The sequence below is a fragment of the Pangasianodon hypophthalmus genome, chromosome 5 (genome assembly GCF_027358585.1).
Source record: "Pangasianodon hypophthalmus isolate fPanHyp1 chromosome 5, fPanHyp1.pri, whole genome shotgun sequence".
NCBI lineage: Eukaryota > Metazoa > Chordata > Actinopteri > Siluriformes > Pangasiidae > Pangasianodon > Pangasianodon hypophthalmus.
This window is the reverse complement of record NC_069714.1, coordinates 31821507-31836858: the sequence shown is the minus strand read 5'-3', so window position 1 is coordinate 31836858 and position 15352 is coordinate 31821507. Positions and strand designations below refer to the sequence as shown.

The window sequence follows — 15352 nt, the reverse complement described above, 5'->3', positions numbered from 1 at the left end:
CTTTCTTGCAAGTTTCCCCGTTGGGGACAAATAACAGATTATCTTATCTAACTCAACCCTAATGTCAACCCCAACCCTAACATTAACCATATCTCAACCCTAACTCAACCTTAATGTTAAGGATGTCAACTCTAACCCTAACATTAACTGTATCTGAACACTTACATCAACCCTAATGTCAACCCTAACATTAATTGTATGTCCACCCTAACCTTAACGTTAACAGTATCTGACCACTTACATCAACCCTAACCCTAACCACTTCTCAACAATAACGTCCACCCTAACTCAACCCTTATGTTAACCCTAATGTCAACCCTAACATTAACCGTATCTCAACAATAACGTCCACCCTAACTCAACCCTTATGTTAACCCTAATGTCAACCCTAACATTAACCGTATCTCAACAATAACGTCCACCCTAACTCAACCCTTATGTTAACCCTAATGTCAATCCTAACATTAACCGTATCTCAACAATAACATCCACCCTAACTCAACCCTTATGTTAACCCTAATGTCAACCCTAACATTAACCCTATCTCAACACTAACGTCCACCCTCGCTCAACCCTAAGCCTAGCACAACCCCATCAACCCTAGCTCAACGCTAATGTCAACCCTAATCCTAACATTAACCCTAGCTCAACCCTAATGTCAATCGTAATCCTATCATTAACCCTAGCTAAAACCTAATGTCAACCCTAATCCTAACATCAACCCTTACTCAACCCTAAGCCTAGCACAACCCAATCGACCCAAGCTCAACCCTAATGTCAACCATAACCCTAATATTAACTGTAGACTGACAGAGCGTTAGACTGAAGATCTAAAGGTCCCTGGTTCAATCCCGGGTTTCGGCAGCTGGGGCAAAAACCTTTCTTGCAAGTTTCCCCGTTGGGGACAAATAACAGATTATCTTATCTAACTCAACCCTAATGTCAACCCCAACCCTAACATTAACCATATCTCAACCCTAACTCAACCTTAATGTTAAGGATGTCAACTCTAACCCTAACATTAACAGTATCTGACCACTTACATCAACCCTAACCACTTCTCAACACTAACGTCCACCCTAACTCAACCCTTATGTTAACCCTAATGTCAACCCTAACATTAACCGTATCTCAACACTAACGTCCACCCTAACTCAACCCTTATGTTAACCCTAATGTCAACCCTAACATTAACCGTATCTCAACACTAACGTCCACCCTCGCTCAACCCTAAGCCTAGCACAACCCCATCAACCCTAGCTCAACGCTAATGTCAACCCTAATCCTAACATTAACCCTAGCTCAACCCTAATGTCAATCGTAATCCTATCATTAACCCTAGCTCAAACCTAATGTCAACCCTAATCCTAACATCAACCCTTACTCAACCCTAAGCCTAGCACAACCCAATCGACCCAAGCTCAACCCTAATGTCAACCCTGAGCCTAATATTAACTGTATCTCAACCTTAATGTGAACCCTAAGTCAACCTTAACTCAACTTTTATGTTCAATTCAATTTTATTTGTATAGCGCATTTAACAATGGACATTGTCACAAAGCAGCTTTACAGAAATAAATGGATTCACAAAAAAGATATATAGTAAATATGTGAATTTATCCCTAGGGGTTAGGGGTTTTATGTCAACCCTAATGTCAACGCCAACCCTAACCTAGCTTAATACTAACTTCCACCCTAACTCACCCCTTATGTCAACCCTAGCTCATCCCTTATGTCAATCCTTGGTCAACCATAACATCAACCCTAACCCTACATCAACCCTCACTCAACCCTAACCCTAGCTCAACCCCATCAACCCTAGAGCAACCCTAATATTAACCATATCAGGACACAGTGCCGAAATAGCTCAGTTGGGAGAGCGTTAACTCTCAACCATAACCCTAACATCAACACTAGCTCAACCCTAATGTCAACCCTAATGTCAATTGTAACCCTATCATTAACCCTAACTCAACACTAATGTCAACCCTAACCCTAATCCTAACCCTAACCATGTCTCAACCCTAATGTCAACCCTAACCCTAACCCTAACCACTTCTCAACACTAATGTCAACCCCAATTCAACCCTTATGTTAACCCTGCCAACCCTAACATTAACCATATCTTAACACTAACGTGAACCCTAGCTTAATCCTAAGCCTACGTCAACCCTAGCTCAACCCTAATGTCAATCGTAACCCTATCATTAACCCTAACTCATCCCTTGGCAACCCTAACCCTAATATTAACTGTATCTAAACCCTAACATTAACCCTTGCCCAACCCTAACTCAACCCTTGTCAACCCTAAACCTAACATTAACCATACAAGGCCCTCAGTGCCGAAATAGCTCAGTTGGGAGAGCGTTAGACTGAAGATCTAAAGGTCCCTGGTTCAATCCCGGGTTTCGGCAGCTGGGGTAAAAACCTTCCTTGCAAGTTTCTCCATTGGGGACAAATAAAGGATTATCTTCTCTAACTCAACATTAACTATATCTCAACACTTACATCAACCCTAATCCTAACATTAACCCTTGTCAACCCTAATATTAACTGTCTCTCAACACTGACGTCAAGCCCAACCCTAACATTAACCATACTCTAACCCTGTGCCGAAATAACTCAGTTGAGAGAGCGTTAGACTGAAGATCTAAAGGTCCCTGGTTCAATCCCGGGTTTTGGCAGCTGGGGCAAAAACCTTTCTTGCAAGTTTCCCCGTTGGGGACAAATAACAGATTATCTTATCTAACTCAACCCTAATGTCAACCCCAACCCTAACATTAACCATATCTCAACCCTAACTCAACCTTAATGTTAAGGATGTCAACTCTAACCCTAACATTAACTGTATCTGAACACTTACATCAACCCTAATGTCAACCCTAACATTAATTGTATGTCCACCCTAACCTTAACGTTAACAGTATCTGACCACTTACATCAACCCTAACCCTAACCACTTCTCAACAATAACGTCCACCCTAACTCAACCCTTATGTTAACCCTAATGTCAACCCTAACATTAACCGTATCTCAACAATAACGTCCACCCTAACTCAACCCTTATGTTAACCCTAATGTCAACCCTAACATTAACCGTATCTCAACAATAACGTCCACCCTAACTCAACCCTTATGTTAACCCTAATGTCAATCCTAACATTAACCGTATCTCAACAATAACATCCACCCTAACTCAACCCTTATGTTAACCCTAATGTCAACCCTAACATTAACCCTATCTCAACACTAACGTCCACCCTCGCTCAACCCTAAGCCTAGCACAACCCCATCAACCCTAGCTCAACGCTAATGTCAACCCTAATGTCAACGCCAACCCTAACCTAGCTTAATACTAACTTCCACCCTAACTCACCCCTTATGTCAACCCTAGCTCATCCCTTATGTCAATCCTTGGTCAACCATAACATCAACCCTAACCCTACATCAACCCTCACTGAACCCTAACCCTAGCTCAACCCCATCAACCCTAGAGCAACCCTAATATTAACCATATCAGGACACAGTGCCGAAATAGCTCAGTTGGGAGAGCGTTAACTCTCAACCATAACCCTAACATCAACACTAGCTCAACCCTAATGTCAACCCTAATGTCAATTGTAACCCTATCATTAACCCTAACTCAACACTAATGTCAACCCTAACCCTAATCCTAACCCTAACCATGTCTCAACCCTAATGTCAACCCTAACCCTAACCCTAACCACTTCTCAACACTAATGTCAACCCCAATTCAACCCTTATGTTAACCCTGCCAACCCTAACATTAACCATATCTTAACACTAACGTGAACCCTAGCTTAATCCTAAGCCTACGTCAACCCTAGCTCAACCCTAATGTCAATCGTAACCCTATCATTAACCCTAACTCATCCCTTGTCAACCCTAACCCTAATATTAACTGTATCTAAACCCTAACATTAACCCTTGCCCAACCCTAACTCAACCCTTGTCAACCCTAAACCTAACATTAACCATACCAGGCCCTCAGTGCCGAAATAGCTCAGTTGGGAGAGCGTTAGACTGAAGATCTAAAGGTCCCTGGTTCAATCCCGGGTTTCGGCAGCTGGGGTAAAAACCTTCCTTGCAAGTTTCTCCATTGGGGACAAATAACAGATTATCTTCTCTAACTCAACATTAACTATATCTCAACACTTACATCAACCCTAATCCTAACATTAACCCTTGTCAACCCTAATATTAACTGTCTCTCAACACTGACACCAACCCTAATGTCAAGCCCAACCCTAACATTAACCATACTCTAACCCTGTGCCGAAATAACTCAGTTGAGAGAGCGTTAGACTGAAGATCTAAAGGTCCCTGGTTCAATCCCGGGTTTCGGCAGCTGGGGCAAAAACCTTTCTTGCAAGTTTCCCCGTTGGGGACAAATAACAGATTATCTTATCTAACTCAACCCTAATGTCAACCCCAACCCTAACATTAACCATATCTCAACCCTAACTCAACCTTAATGTTAAGGATGTCAACTCTAACCCTAACATTAACTGTATCTGAACACTTACATCAACCCTAATGTCAACCCTAACCTTAACGTTAACAGTATCTGACCACTTACATCAACCCTAACCCTAACCACTTCTCAACAATAACGTCCACCCTAACTCAACCCTTATGTTAACCCTAATGTCAACCCTAACCCTAACCCTAACGTCCACCCTCGCTCAACCCCATCAACCCTAGCTCAACGCTAATGTCAACCCTAATCCTAACATTAACCCTAGCTCAACCCTAATGTCAATCGTAATCCTATCATTAACCCTAGCTCAAACCTAATGTCAACCCTAATCCTAACATCAACCCTTACTCAACCCTAAGCCTAGCACAACCCAATCGACCCAAGCTCAACCCTAACGTCAACCCTAATGTCAACCGTAACCATATCTCAATCCAAATATTAAACCTAGCACAACCCCAATCCTTGCTCAACCCTAACTCAACACTTGTCAACCCTAATGTCAACCCTGAGCCTAATATTAACTGTATCTCAACCTTAATGTGAACCCTAAGTCAACCTTAACTCAACTTTTATGTTCAATTCAATTTTATTTGTATAGCGCATTTAACAATGGACATTGTCACAAAGCAGCTTTACAGAAATAAATGGATTCACAAAAAAGATATATAGTAAATATGTGAATTTATCCCTAGGGGTTAGGGGTTTTATGTCAACCCTAATGTCAACGCCAACCCTAACCTAGCTTAATACTAACTTCCACCCTAACTCACCCCTTATGTCAACCCTAGCTCATCCCTTATGTCAATCCTTGGTCAACCATAACATCAACCCTAACCCTACATCAACCCTCACTCAACCCTAACCCTAGCTCAACCCCATCAACCCTAGAGCAACCCTAATATTAACCATATCAGGACACAGTGCCGAAATAGCTCAGTTGGGAGAGCGTTAACTCTCAACCATAACCCTAACATCAACACTAGCTCAACCCTAATGTCAATTGTAACCCTATCATTAACCCTAACTCAACACTAATGTCAACCCTAACCCTAACCCTAACCATGTCTCAACCCTAATGTCAACCCTAACCCTAACCACTTCTCAACACTAATGTCAACCCCAATTCAACCCTTATGTTAACCCTGCCAACCCTAACATTAACCATATCTTAACACTAACGTGAACCCTAGCTTAATCCTAAGCCTACGTCAACCCTAGCTCAACCCTAATGTCAATCGTAACCCTATCATTAACCCTAACTCATCCCTTGGCAACCCTAACCCTAATATTAACTGTATCTAAACCCTAACATTAACCCTTGCCCAACCCTAACTCAACCCTTGTCAACCCTAAACCTAACATTAACCATACCAGGCCCTCAGTGCCGAAATAGCTCAGTTAGGAGAGCGTTAGACTGAAGATCTAAAGATCCCTGGTTCAATCCCGGGTTTCGGCAGCTGGGGTAAAAACCTTCCTTGCAAGTTTCTCCATTGGGGACAAATAAAGGATTATCTTCTCTAACTCAACCCTAATGTCAACCCCAACCCTAACATTAACCATATCTCAACCCTAACTCAACCTTAATGTTAAGGATGTCAACTCTAACCCTAACATTAACAGTATCTGACCACTTACATCAACCCTAACCACTTCTCAACAATAACGTTAACCCTAATGTCAACCCTAACATTAACCGTATCTCAACACTAACGTCCACCCTAACTCAACCCTTATGTTAACCCTAATGTCAACCCTAACATTAACCGTATCTCAACACTAACGTCCACCCTCGCTCAACCCTAAGCCTAGCACAACCCCATCAACCCTAGCTCAACGCTAATGTCAACCCTAATCCTAACATTAACCCTAGCTCAACCCTAATGTCAATCGTAATCCTATCATTAACCCTAGCTCAAACCTAATGTCAACCCTAATCCTAACATCAACCCTTACTCAACCCTAAGCCTAGCACAACCCAATCGACCCAAGCTCAACCCTAATGTCAACCCTAATGTCAACCCTGAGCCTAATATTAACTGTATCTCAACCTTAATGTGAACCCTAAGTCAACCTTAACTCAACTTTTATGTTCAATTCAATTCAATTTTATTTGTATAGCGCATTTAACAATGGACATTGTCACAAAGCAGCTTTACAGAAATAAATGGATTCACAAAAAAGATATACCCCTCGCCCAACCATAACATCAACCATAACCCTAACCCCCACTCAACCCCAACCCTAAATATATTGTGACATGTATACACAATGTATTATCGTAAAAACATTGAGTACTCAATATTTTTTTACTAGGGAGAGAAGCATCACATAAAGCCTGTTCATACCTGTATTTGCAGATGTGTGAAATGGAAGAGATCATTGACTAGCAGGAACAGGCCTTGAAACACGCACAGGGGTAAGACTGAATAAGGGTTCCAGTTTCTTTTTTCCCTTTCTTTTTTTGTCCCAATTTTTATAATATACATTTTTTCATGGATGCAGTGATTTCTCTCAGAAACTGATTTGGAAGCAAATGGAGTGGAACACATCATATACAGAGCAGCAACTGCAAAACACACCATCCACAACATTTGTAGACATACACTTATGGAAGTTTTTTTTACATTCATACACACCATCAAGATACTGTCCCAGACAGCTTTATATACACACAAATTGTATGAATAGACAGTTACACAAACACATTTTATTAAACTATCCTTCCCCAATCCACATACAGGATGTTACAGAAAAATGCACAAAATTGGAGAAAGCAAATATGCAGCCCTAAAAGGATCAATATACCCGGGTGAAACTAGAGTTATACAAAGAACTGAACAAGGCTGATGAATGGGACGTAGTTGTAAAATGAGCCAAGGGTAGATTTAGAACAGTGGAACAGTGGAACAAAAAGACACTACTTGGCTCGCCAGAACAAAGTCCAGCTCAGAACCTAATTAACAGTCTGTTGCGCTCTCCACAGGTACAACTACCAAATCAAACTGCAACAGCTCAGGTTTAAAGGTAATCAGTGCATTAATACACTAGATTGCTCCAAAAGTGCTCCAAAAGTACACCAAAAAACAAAGAGAAACCCACAGGGACAATCAATTGTTTCAGGTTGTGGAAGCGAAACCTACAACATGGCGTGGTACACAGACCACGTCCACAACCCTGTCTCACAACTTCATGCCAGTTACCTGAAAGACACAATGATTTTATAAAAAAAATTACAGACAGGACCTTCCCAGACTCTGCTTCTCTATTCATGATTGATGTTGAAAGTCTAAGTTTATTATAAAAGAAAGGGGGAGTAGGTCTGGTTATGTTGGACTCTTGGAGTGTGCCCTTGTCCTAAAGGGTATAACCGTCCCAGTTACTTTGCACTGTTCGAGCTACAAGAAATAAAAGGGGGTGGGAGAGACTCACCTCCTTTGCAAATACCAGAATTAACCTAATGTGAAAGAGTTCTACTCACAAATAAATTCATGCACAACCAAAATGGTGTTTCTTTCAACATGTTTTCAAACATTCTTCACATTTTGACAGACACAAACTCCAGACAGGGCAAGTCATTTACACACACTATATACACTAATATATATATAATATATATATATATATATATATATATATATATATATATATATATATAATATAATATATATATATAATATATATATATATATATAATATATATATATATAATATATATATATATATATATATATATATATATATATATATATATATATATATACATACACACACACACACACACACACACATAGTTCAACAAGATTGCCATAAGGAGAGTACGTGGGTGTGTAGGGAATTGAAATGACCAGCACAGTCCACTGCAGGTTGAGATTATAAACAGTTCATAAAATAAAGGAAACCAGTCCTATCTGTAGATGAGCAGAGTTATGAAGGCTGATGATAAAGTCCTAAACTTGGATGTCTGGTCGATATGAAAGTTTCACTCCAAATACCCAGATGGAGTTGCTTCAGCAATATAGTAAGGCACTTTCCCATAAGCACAAAGAAGTAGCCCCAATACTCGATCAAGAGGTTTGAGCTGGAAGGTTTGAGCTGGAGACATAAAGGTTTCTCAAACAGGCTTAGGATGCAGGACACCGGCAACCATGAGGCAGCTCCAAACAAAACGTTTGAGCTGGAAACATAAAAGTTTCTCAAATAGGCTTAGGATGTAGAGCAACCATGAGGCAGCTCCAAACAGAACCTAGCAGTAAATAAACTCAATTAAAATAAGCAAACTCCATTTAAGTTTATCAAAACAACGGATAGAACCATTAAACCTACGTTTGAGCTGGAAACATGAAGGTTTCTCAAACAGGCTTAGGATGTAGAGCAACCATGAGGCAGCTCCGAACAGAACCTAGCACTTACTCTACTACTTCCTGTTTTTATTTAATACAGGGTGATCTACATAGGTCCCCCTAGTGGCTAAGATGAACATAACATGAGCATAACTGTGACAGACGGTGACTGTTACATATCTGTCCCCTCATTTTAGAATGTTTCTACAGTGCCAAAATAAGGTTTTAAATTCTGTACATGAAAAGAATCTACATGTTCAGGCTGATCAGTAAAAGATACAAAGTAGTTAACTAAGACACTTAACCACTTTGGCAAGACCTTTCCATTTAGCTGCAAGTTTAGCCATAAAACCTTCATCAGCACGTGACAGAGGATGCATACAAACCCACACCAAATCTCCAACTTGGAAGTGAACTTGTCGTCTTCGTAAGTTGTAATACTGGCGTTGTTTGCTCTGGGCTCGCTCAACATTCCTTTGCACAGTCTGGAGTAGCTCTTTTGACTTTTCCAGGATAGGATAGGCTGGGCTATCTGGGTCAGATGGCTTTGGGATGGCTCTTTCCAGAGGACCCTTCAATTTACGACCAAGCATGACTTCGGCTGGGGTAAATCCAGTACTCTCTTGCCATGCCATGTTGATAGCAAACCTGAACTCTGCTAACCAGAGGCGATCATTGTCTTGAGCGTTCGATTAATTCGTTCGGTTAGGTTGGTTTGGGGGTGGGCAGTAGTGGCAATTTTTTGGATGACATTCCACTGCTTCCAGACTAGAGTGATGAGCTGAGAAGTGAATTGTGCTCCTCGGTCAGATACCAGGTACATGAGAGTCCCCCATCTGATGAAAATTTCTTCAACCAGGATGCGAGCAATTTGTGGAGCTTTGGCCACCCGCAGAGGGAACAACTCAACCCATTTTGAGCTGTAATCAACAATTACTAAGAGATGTTCGTTCTGTTTCTGACTTTTAGGGAATGGTCCCATGAGGTCAATCCCGAGCATATACCCAGGTTCCACTATCGGTGTCGACTGCATATAGCCAGCTAACTTCGCAACGGTTGGTTTGTACTTCTGACATACCTGGCATTCCTTGCAATGCTTCCATACGTCAGAACGTATCGTTGGCCAATAGCATATGTCCACCAGCCTCAACAATGTCTTGAGCCTGCCGAGATGTCCACTTAATGGGTTGTTGTGAGCATATTTCAAAAAGTCAGCTCTCAGAGAGGTTGGGATGACAAGTTGAAGTTTTTCTCCTTCCTGTCCTCGAGATATGCTTCTGAAGAGAAAACCATTCTTCATAACATAGTGGATACGATTGGGATTGGGAACAGCGGTTGACTGAACTTCAGCAATGAATCTTTGGATTTCTGCATCTTCTTGTTGGGCTTTGGCGATGTCTGACCATTCTATCGGAAAGGTTGCAAAGGCAGTTGAAGAATCCTTTGGTTTTAGCAGAGTAAGTATGTGGAGTGACGAAGATTCAGGGAAACTACGGGACAGTGTGTCTGGAACAATATTACATTGTCCTTTTCTGTACTTGACAGTGAATTCAAACTCTTGGAGATGGATACCCCAGCGTATCAATCGCGATGAGGGTTTTGGATGGTTAAAGACCCAGGTAAGAGCAGCATGATCGATGATCACTTCAAATGGTCATCCCTCCAGGTAAGGTCTCCATTTTTCTATTGCTCATACCACAGCACAACATTCCTTTTCCGAAACAGAGTACGATTTTTCAGCTCCTCGTAAAAGACATGAAGCATAGACAACGACATGTTCCACTCCTTCAATATCTTGGGTTAGGACAGCTCCTATACCAATGTCACTTGCGTCAGTCTGAACTTTCAAAGGTTTACTCAGGTCAGGGGCAATTACAATTGGTGCATTGATCAACTCACACTTAATCAACTCAAAAGAATTCTGACATTCCTTGGTCCACATCCAAGTAGCTCCTTTCTTTTTTAGGGCATGTAGTGATGCAGCTTTCTCTGAGAATTTAGGGATAAATCTCTGGTACCATCCCGCCAAGCCTAGAAATCATTGGACTTCCTTCAGCGACTTAGGTACAGGAAAGTTGGCAACAGAGTCAACCTTGTCTTGGTCTGTCTTTATTCCCTCAGCTGAAATCACGTGTTCAAGAAACTTCAAAGACTTTTGCATTAGATTGCATTTTTGAAGGTTCAAGGTTAGACCTGCCTTGTTCAAACACTGCAACACTTCTGCAACAATGTCATCAATGTACACAAAACAAATTTTTCCTTTCAAATCCTTTAACACGAATTCCACGAGACGTTGAAATGAGGCTGCAGAGTTTTTGAGGCCGAAAGGTAGACGAAGGAATTCATATAGCCCAGACTGTGTTACAAAAGCAGTTTTATGGATGCTCGCAGGTTCCATCTCAACTTGCCAATACCCACTCTTGAGGTCGAGGGTACTGAAGACTGCAGCACCATGCACAGACTCGAGAATATCATGTATCTGTGGCATGGGATATCCGTCCAGATACGTCTTTGCATTTAGACTTCTGAAATCAATATAAAATCTCTGCCCACCTCCCTTCTTTGTCACTAGAACCACTGGTGCAGCCCAAGAAGAAAACGAAGGTCGGATAATTTGCTTATCCAGCATTGTCCTGATCTCTTGGTCAATGAAGTCTTGTTTCTCTCGAGATACACAGTAGGCTATCTTACGGACAGGTACCTCATTTGTGGTGATGATACAATGCTTGACTACACTGGTGTGTCCAATTTCACTCGTGCAGACAGTAGGCCAATCTTTGAGTAATTGATGAAGTTGTGACTGGTATATGGGGGATGTGTCAGCATTTGTGACCAGTTGATGAATAGCTTGCTGGGTTTCTGGTGATTCTCCGGGAATGGGTAAGGCAAGGAAGAGAGACAACAGTGCATCGGAGCAGGAGGGGACAAGAATGAAAATGTTTCTTTTTGGTAGATAGAAGTGGCAGGTAAAGTATACTGAGCATTGCAAAAATTCAAATTAATTCCAGTTGTTACCAGGAAGTCCATACCTAATACAACAGGTACAGTGAGATCATCATCTTTCATGACAAATAAGTTTAAGTCATACTTCCTTTTTTGCAGATCACATTCACAGTGCCAAACTCCTATAGCAGGTAACACTTGACCATTTGCTTGCCTGAAAGTTTGGCCACGACTTGAACTTAACTGTTCACCTTGTCTCAGCTGTCTCCAACATGACTCTTGTATGAGAGTTAGCGAGTTTCCTGTATCGACCATGGCTTGAAAGTATCTTCCTCTGATCAGCAGGGACAGGGTCAGAATTTTTAAATTGGACAAACTTGATATGGGTTGTAGAATGAGTGTCGATGAAGGATTCAACTTAGGATGAGGGTCTTGTTCACTTGGGGATTTCCGCTTCTGTGTGTCAGCATTGACCTGGCTCCAATATTTCTTTGCTTCTTCAAAGTCTCTCTCGATCTGTGTGCCAATTCTCACCAACTCACTCACCTCCTTCACAGTCCCTCTCAATAGACTTGCAAGTTGGGGTTGCAATTTCTCAGAATGGCTTGAACAATCTCTTTCTCCGCCATCTCCTTCTTCCACCTTAGATAGAGGGCCCGGTAGTGGTAAGCAAAGTCACGAATGGATTCTCTGGAACCTTGTTTCCTTTCCACAAGATGCTTAGCTGCTTCGGCTTCGTAGTCTTCAGTAAGGAAAGCATGCAAAAAATCTTGTTTAAATTGTTTCCAGGTAAGCACGTACCCACGCTGTACCCTTTAGAACAGAAGTAAGGGATGCTAGTATTTCGGAATCAGTGAGAGGTCTTATTGTAAAATACTCTTCACACCGTTCGACAAAAGAGACAGGATCATTGTTGTCATCGAAATCAAATTGGGGAAATTCAACTTTTACATGTGGGCAATATGCAACATCATTCGCACTGTCTGGTAAGATAGGAATTTGATGAGACCTTGCAGGGTAGGCTCGAGTAAACAATGGAGGAGAAACTGGAGTGGACATGACAGGGGCATGACTTTTAAGCTTAGCATCAATTTGTGCATCCCTCCTCTTTAGACAGTCGACCATTGACTTTCCCAAATCTTGAATGCTTAACTCAAGGCTTTTCTTAACTCTCTCACATTCTCTTTCTATTTTGTAGTTCAACTTTCCTTCTAGCTTGATAATCTCAGTTTGAGAACAGCATTGACTTAACTGCTGTAGGCAAGCTTGTACATCACCTGCTAGAGTTGTGACTTGCTCAGTCAGATCATGAACCAATTGCTCTGCAGGATGGGAATCAGAAATTATGTCCTCTGAGGAGGAGGAAGAGAAATGTCGAGTTGAGCATCGGAGTCGTTGTCATTATCTGAGTTGAGGTAAAGTGTTTATGAGATCTTTTAAGGGTGAAGGATCTCTTCGAGTAACAAAAGGTCCAGGAGTGAAATCAGTAGGGGGTTCATACTCATCCTCTGCACCACGTGATGATATCGACATTTCTACAACACAATACACCATTAAACAGGATACAATTATTCAATAAACAGCATAGACTTTTCACACTCAATTTGCAAAAGGGCCCCACGTTGGGTGTCAATCTATAACCGTCCCAGTTATCAAATACCAAAGAATTAACCTAATGTGAAAGAGTTCTACCCACAAATAAATTCATGCACAATCAAAATGGTGTTTCTTTCAACATGTTTTCAAACATTCGTCACATTTTGACAGACACAAACTCCAGACAGTGCAAGTCATTTACACACACACACACACACACACACACACACACACACACACACACACATATATATACACATACAGTTCAACAAGATTGCCATAAGGAGAGTACGTGGGTGTGTAGGGAATTGAAATGACCAGCACAGTCCACTGCAGGTTGAGATTATAAACAGTTCATAAAATAAAGGAAACCAGTCCTATCTGTAGATAAGCAGTTATGAAGGCTGATGATAAAGTCCTAAACTTGGATGTCTGGTCGGTATGAAAGTTTCACTCCAAATACCCAGATGGAGTTGCTTCAGCAATATAGTAAGGCACTTTCCCATAAGCACAAAGAAGTAGCCCCAATACTCGATCAAGAGGTTTGAGCTGGAAGGTTTGAGCTGGAAACATAAAGGTTTCTCAAACAGGCTTAGGATGCAGGACACCGGCAACCATGAGGCAGCTCCAAACAAAACGTTTGAGCTGGAAACATAAAAGTTTCTCAAATAGGCTTAGGATGTAGAGCAACCATGAGGCAGCTCCAAACAGAACCTAGCAGTAAATAAACTCAATTAAAATAAGCAAACTCCATTTAAGTTTATCAAAACAATGGATACAACCATTAAACTTACGTTTGAGCTGGAAACATAAAGGTTTCTCAAACAGGCTTAGGATGTAGAGCAACCATGAAGCAGCTCCAAACAGAACCTAGCACTTACTCTACTACTTCCTGTTTTTATTTAATACAGGGTGATCTACATAGGTCCCCCTAGTGGCTAGGATGAACATAACATGAGCATAACTGTGACAGACGGTGACTGTTACAAGGGCATATACCCAAATAAAAACTAAAGCACTTCATTATCCCTAATCCTGAATCTGACTCACATGACACACACACAGAAACCAAACAAAGCCATCGAAGCCAGCAGGAGAGAGTCCCTCCCTCTGAAATGCGCTGAAACACTCTCCTCACCACACTGTAAAATCAAACTCCACTTTCAATTTTGTTACTCATTTTCACCCAACTTTTTTTTCTCTCTTTTGCTATAATTGGATCTCACATGGGGAGCTGTACTGTAATGGCTTGGGACTGTGATTGCTGTGGTGGCTTTGGGGCTGTGGTTGCCACGAGCAGCTTCGTACTCAGGTCTCCATCAGTGGACAGTGGATAGATTTAACAAACCAGACTTCATGTTAAAACTGTGATGAATTTCCTGGTTACTCAACTGCACTATTTGTCCATGTAGTACACAGTTATAGAAGATAAATGATTTATAATCGCAGTATCGGGTGTCACCCAGATGAGGATGGGTTCCCTTTTGAGTCTGGTTCCTCTCAAGGTTTCTTCCTCATATCGTCTCAAGGAGTTTTTCCTCACCATCAATTCATATATTTATAATTTTTCTAATTTAATTTAATTTGAATCTATTTATTTCTGTAAAGCTGCTTTGTGACAATGTCCACTGTTAAAAGCGCTATACAAATAAAATTGAATTAATTTCAATGAGTCTTTCAAATGCCATCACAATGCGATAATTCTTATTTTAGAGGAAGTGTATTTTTTGAGTATTTTAACAGAAAATTTTGAGTGTTTGTTCGGTGTAAATGCACCAGCCAGAAAGAAAGAAAGCACTAATTTGCCTTATTTAAATAATAACAATAATAATAATAAAAAAAAAGACACACATGTTCACAAACTGTTTCCCTTCCTACACATAACTAACTTAATTTCTCCTTCTTTGCTGTGTCTGATTTCTGCGAACCCTCCTTTTTTTATTTATTTATTTTTAATTATTTTTCTTTCTTT

At 41.0% G+C, this 15352-nt stretch overlaps 5 non-coding genes across 5 annotated transcripts; all 5 read left to right on the top strand.

Annotated features, from left to right (window-relative positions):
* The first annotated feature begins 2341 nt into the window (after positions 1–2341).
* trnaf-gaa (transfer RNA phenylalanine (anticodon GAA)) lies at positions 2342–2414 on the top strand. The gene has a single exon. It is a non-coding gene; the product is annotated as a tRNA-Phe (tRNA).
* Positions 2415–2611: 197 nt separating this feature from the next.
* Positions 2612–2684, top strand: trnaf-gaa (transfer RNA phenylalanine (anticodon GAA)). Its single transcript has one exon. It is a non-coding gene; the product is annotated as a tRNA-Phe (tRNA).
* A 1329-nt stretch (positions 2685–4013) lies between these two features.
* trnaf-gaa (transfer RNA phenylalanine (anticodon GAA)) lies at positions 4014–4086 on the top strand. The gene has a single exon. It is a non-coding gene; the product is annotated as a tRNA-Phe (tRNA).
* Positions 4087–4295: 209 nt separating this feature from the next.
* On the top strand, positions 4296–4368 carry trnaf-gaa (transfer RNA phenylalanine (anticodon GAA)). The gene has a single exon. It is a non-coding gene; the product is annotated as a tRNA-Phe (tRNA).
* Positions 4369–5884: 1516 nt separating this feature from the next.
* Positions 5885–5957, top strand: trnaf-gaa (transfer RNA phenylalanine (anticodon GAA)). The gene has a single exon. It is a non-coding gene; the product is annotated as a tRNA-Phe (tRNA).
* The last annotated feature ends 9395 nt before the right edge of the window (positions 5958–15352 follow it).